The sequence below is a fragment of the Rattus norvegicus genome, chromosome 1 (genome assembly GCF_021556685.1).
Source record: "Rattus norvegicus strain SHRSP/BbbUtx chromosome 1, alternate assembly SHRSP_T2T, whole genome shotgun sequence".
Classification (NCBI taxonomy): Eukaryota; Metazoa; Chordata; class Mammalia; order Rodentia; family Muridae; genus Rattus; species Rattus norvegicus.
In genome coordinates, this window is record NC_141534.1 from 170,280,217 (window position 1) to 170,286,216 (window position 6,000).

The following is a 6,000-nucleotide window of genomic DNA, read 5'->3' on the forward strand; positions in this document are numbered from 1 at the left end:
TTATTTATTTTTACTTCTAGTCATATTTAAGGTTCCATAAATAAATTAAAAAAAAGATATCAGGGCTCTTAGTTCCTTAAATGGGATCGAAGCCCAGGCATACTTTGAAAAAGTATAGACAAAGTCAACTAAGAGCCTTTGTGAGATAAATAGAAAGGGAAGAACTGATGAAAAATTGAGCAAGATCAGAGTGCTAGATGATAAATATCGTAAAAGATAATGTTCTGGAGGAACTATTTAAAAAAATACTCTTGGCAGAATTGTGGATATGCCTAAAAAGAAAGAAAAACTTTTAAAAACTACTTTGTTCAGAAATTACTGGTAGAGTATAAATATCTTGAAGAGAATGATTAGGGATCTACCTATTTGCTTTCCCATTATCCATTCAATTTATTATTATTTTAAATGATTTCTCAAATTTGAGATTATAACATGAATGTACTCTTTCTTTTTTTTCTCTCTCCAAACCTTCACATACACCGCTTATTCTTTCAAATTATGTCTTGTTTGATTTATTGTTACATAAATATATGTAAACTTATATATATATTTCTAAACATTTATACAATTTCATCTTCTCGGTAGGTAAAACATTGCTAATATTTATACTAGCATACATATACATGTATATATGTATATATGACATATAATGATATACATATGAAATATATTTGAGAGCCAATTGGTATATGCTTTCGGGGAAAAAAAACCAAAAAACTATTTCTCCAACTCTCAACATTCCTTGGTTGCTTGTAGCCCTTTGTGTAGAATTAAGCCCTCATGGAATTTTTCTGGCAGCTGGCAGTATTCTATTGTTGATGTTCTTGTTCAGAATATTTAAACAGTCATGCTGGTTCTAGAACAAAAAGAAACAAAAACACCCAGGAAGAGTAGAAGGCAGGAAATAGTCAAACTCAGAGCTGAAATCAACCAAGTAGAAACAAAAAGGACCATAGAAAGAATCAACAGAACCAAAAGTTGGTTCTTTGAGAAAATCAACAGGACAGATAAACACTTAGCCAGACTAACTAGAGAACACAGAGAGTATGTCCAAATTAACAAAATCAGAAATGAAAAGGGAGACATAACTACAGAATTAGAGGAAATTCAATAAATCATCAGATCCTACTACAAAAGCCTATATTCAACAAAACTAGAAAATCTACAGGAAATGGACAATTTCCTAGACAGATACCAGGTACCGAAGTTAAATCAGGAACAGATAAACCAGTTAAACAACCCCATAACTCCTAAGGAAATAGAAGCAGTCATTAAAGGTCTCCCAACCAAAAAGAGCCCAGGTCCAGACGGGATTAGTGCAGAATTCTATCAGACCTTCATAGAAGACCTCATACCAATATTATCCAATCTATTCCACAAAATTGAAACAGATGGATCACTACCGAATTCCTTCTATGAAGCCACAATTACTCTTATACCTAAACCACACAAAGACCCAACAAAGAAAGAGAACTTCAGACCAATTTCCCTTATGAATATCGACGCAAAAATACTCAATAAGATTCTGGCAAACCGAATCCAAGAGCACATCAAAAACAATCATCCACCATGATCAAGTAGGCTTCATCCCAGGCATGCAGGGATGGTTTAATATACAGAAAACCATCAACGTGATCAATTATATAAACAAACTGAAAGAACAAAACTGCATGAGCATTTCATTAGATGCTGAGAAAGCATTTGACAAAATTCAACACCTCTTCATGATAAAAGTCCTGGAAAGAATAGGAATTCAAGGCCCATTCCTAAACATAGTAAAAGCCATATACAGCAAACCAGTTGCTAACATTAAACTAAATGGAGAGAAACTTGAAGCAATCCCACTAAAATCAGGGACTAGACAAGGCTGCCCACTCTCTCCCTACTTATTCAATATAGTTCTTGAAGTTCTAGCCAGAGCAATCAGACAACAAAAGGAGGTCAAGGGGATACAGATCGGAAAAGAAGAAGTCAAAATATCACTATTTCCAGATGATATGATAGTATATTTAAGTGATCCCAAAAGTTCCACCAGAGAACTACTAAAGCTGATAAACAACTTCAGCAAAGTGGCTGGGTATAAAATTAACTCAAATAAATCAGTAGCCTTCCTCTACACAAAAGAGAAACAAGCCGAGAAAGAAATTAGGGAATCGACACCCTTCATAATACCCAAATAATATAAAGTACCTCGGTGTGACTTTAAATAAGCAAGTAAAAGATTTGTACAATAAGAACTTCAAGACACTGAAGAAAGAAATTGAGGAAGACCTCAGAAGATGGAAAGATCTCCCATGCTCATGGATTGGCAGGATTAATATAGTAAAAATGGCCATTTTACCAAAAGCAATCTACAGATTCAATGCAATCCCCATCAAAATACCAATCCAATTCTTCAAAGAGTTAGACAGAACAATTTGCAAATTCATCTGGAATAACAAAAAACCCAGGATAGCTAAAGCTATCCTCAACAATAAAAGGACTTCAGGGGGAATCACTATCCTTGAACTCAAGCAGTATTACAGAGCAATAGTGATAAAAACTGCATGGTATTGGTACAGAGACAGACAGATAGACCAATGGAATAGAATTGAAGACCCAGAAATGAACCCACACACCTATGGGCACTTAATTTTTGACAAAGGAGCCAAAACCATCCAAATGAAAAAAGATAGCATTTTCAGCAAATGGTGCTGGTTCAACTGGAGGGCAACATGTAGAAGAATGCACATCGATCCATGCTTATGACCCTGTACAAAGCTTAAGTCCAAGTGGATCAAGGACCTCCACATCAAACCAGACACACTCAAACTAATAGAAGAAAAACTAGGGAAGCATCTGGAACACATGGGCACTGGGAAAAATTTCCTGAACAAAACACCAATGGCTTATGCTCTAAGATCAAGAATCGACAAATGGGATCTCATAAAACTGCAAAGCTTCTGTAAGGCAAAGGACACTGTGGTTAGGACAAAACGGCAACCAACAGATTGGGAAAAGATCTTTACCAATCCTACAACAGATAGAGGCCTTATATCCAAAATATACAAAGAACTCAAGAAGTTAGACCGCAGGGAGACAAATAACCCTATTAAAAATGGGGTTCAGAGCTAAACAAACAATTCACAGCTGAAGAATGCCGAATGGCTGAGAAACACCTAAAGAAATGTTCAACATCTTTAGTCATAAGGGAAATGCAAATCAAAACAACACTGAGATTTCACCTCACAGCAGTGAGAATGGCTAAGTTCAAAAACTCAGGTGACAGCAGATGCTGGCGAGGATGGGGAGAAAGAGGAACACTCCTCCATTGTTGGTGGGATTGCAGACTGGTACAACCATTCTGGAAATCAGTCTGGAGTTTCCTCAGAAAACTGGACATTGAACTGCCTGAGGATCCAGCTATACCTCTCTTGGGCATATACCCAAAAGATGCCCCAACATATAAAAAAGACACGTGCTCCACTATGTTCATCGCAGCCTTATTTATAATAGCCAGAAGCTGGAAAGAACCCAGATGCCCTTCAACAGAGGAATGAATACAGAAAATGTGGTACATCTACACAATGGAATATTTTACTCAGCTATCAAAAACAATGACTTTATGAAATTCATAGGGAAATGGTTGGAACTGGAAAATATCATCCTGAGTGAGCTAACCCAATCACAGAAAGACATACATGGTATACACTCATTGATAAGCGGCTATTAGCCCAAATACTTGAATTACCCTAGATGCACAGAACACATGAAACTCAAGATGGATGATCAAAATGCGGATGCTTCACTCCTTTTTTTAAAGGAGAACAAGAATACCCTTGGCAGGGAATAGGGAGGCAAAGATTAAAACAGAGGCAGAAAGAACACCCATTCAGTGTCTGCCCCACATGTGGCCCATACATTTACAGCCACCCAATTAGACAACATGGATGAAGCAAAGAAGTACAGGCTGACAGGAACCGGATGTAGATCTCTCCTGAGAGACACAGCCAGAATACAGCAAATACGTAGGCGAATGCCAGCAGCAAACCACTGAACTGAGAACGGGACCCCAGTTGAAGGAATCAGAGAAAGGACTGGAAGAGCTTGAAGGGGCTCAAGACCCCATATGAACAACAATGCCAACCAACCGGAGTTTCCAGCGACTAAGCCACAGCCCAAAGTCTATACTTGGACTGACCCTGGACTCTGACCTCATAGGTGACAATGAATAGCCTAGTAAGAGCACCAGTGAAAGGGGAAGCCCTTGGTCCTAATAAGACTGAACCCGCAGTGAACGTGATTGTTGGGGGGAGGGCGGTAATGGGGGGACGATGGGGATGGAACACCCATATAGAAGGGGAGGGGGAGGGCTTGGGGGATGTTGGTCCGGAAACCAGGAAAGGGAATAAAAATCGAAATGTAAATAAGAAATACTCAAGTTAATAAAGAAAAAAAAAAAACAGTCATGCTGGTAAGACTTTATGGACATAGCTTTTGAAATTTCTAGGAGACCCAATATCTAAGCAGATTACATTATAAATTTATGTCCTTGCACACACAGAGAGAACAGTCCTACTCACTCCCATCAAGGAAAGTTCTGGTTAAACCAGATGAAGACCATTACTGAAAACCACAACCAATATAAATGAAAAGTTGCAGAACCCAGTTGCAATGGATACATTTGCAATACAACTACCATACCTAAGGCTCAGTGATCATTGCAGAAGGAGGGGCAGGAAGACTGTAAGATCCAGATAGACAGGAAGTTTATTGGGAGCTAATCTCTATTTGCCCAAATATTGTTGCCCAGGTAAAGGTCGACCTTCAAACCAATATAATATCTATTAATATATGTGAGCATTCCTACACACGTGCCCACATGCTTACACGCATGCACACACACACACACACACACACACACACACACACACACACACACACACACACTGGTTTTTCAGCAATTGTCAACTGTGAGCTCTTAGACCTAGAATAACAGTGCCAAGGGAAAATGACAAATGTGTGAGCACAGAGGTTAGCAGAATCCTTACTAGGCTATTTTCCTCAGGGCAAAGTATGTTCATGATACTCAAGTGAATAAAATACATTCTTTTTTGGTCATTATGAACAATCTGGTCTTTATTATCTTTCTGGACAGTGAAAGTTCCCTTATGACATCTACTTCATTCATTTCTTCTATTTTTATCTCACTATTATTTACAACACTGTGGACCCAAAAATCTTTTTATGAATATATGTTTTAATTTTAAAGTTAAATTGTATAATGGAATGCTGTTCATTGTGAAGTATTTAATGAAGTTGAGTGAATTAGCATATCTATTAGAGAAAGATACCTAAAATACTTGAAACTCAGAATTTACAATATCTAATCATTGTAGATATTATTTCTTTCCATCAATACTTGACCTATCTTTCATAGCTGTTAACTGTGCAACATTTGTTTTATGTTTCTCGGTCAGCCTATGCCACCCTAGTAACTATGTTTCTTCTCTTTTCTCTGTTTAATACACTTTTTGAAAATGTATTTTCTTTTATTTCTGAGATCATTGCGTAGTTACATCATTCCTCATTGCTTTTTCCCCCTCCAAACCCTCTCACATGCCCCTCCCTGCTCTCTTCAAATTCATGACTTCTTTTTTCATTAATTGTTGTTACATGTGCATATGTTTATGACTTTGCATATAATTCTCTAAATATAACCTACTCATTCAGTACATAATATTACTAACAGGCATGTTTCCTGTGTTGACTATTCTGTATTGAATATCCAACTGCTGTACTTTTCCCTTGGTAAAACTTTCTCTCACTCATAAGCTTTTCTTAGTTGCCTGTATTTTTTTGTGTAGGGTTGTCTTCCCTTCTTAATTATTGTTTACTTTTGATTTCACAAATGCAATGCAGTTATTTTTCTTTCTGGATTGGGATCATTAAATTTATTATGCTGCCCCTTTTACTCTTTCATATTGAAAAAAGAGGCAGAGTCTTCTTTGTTTTAAGGTC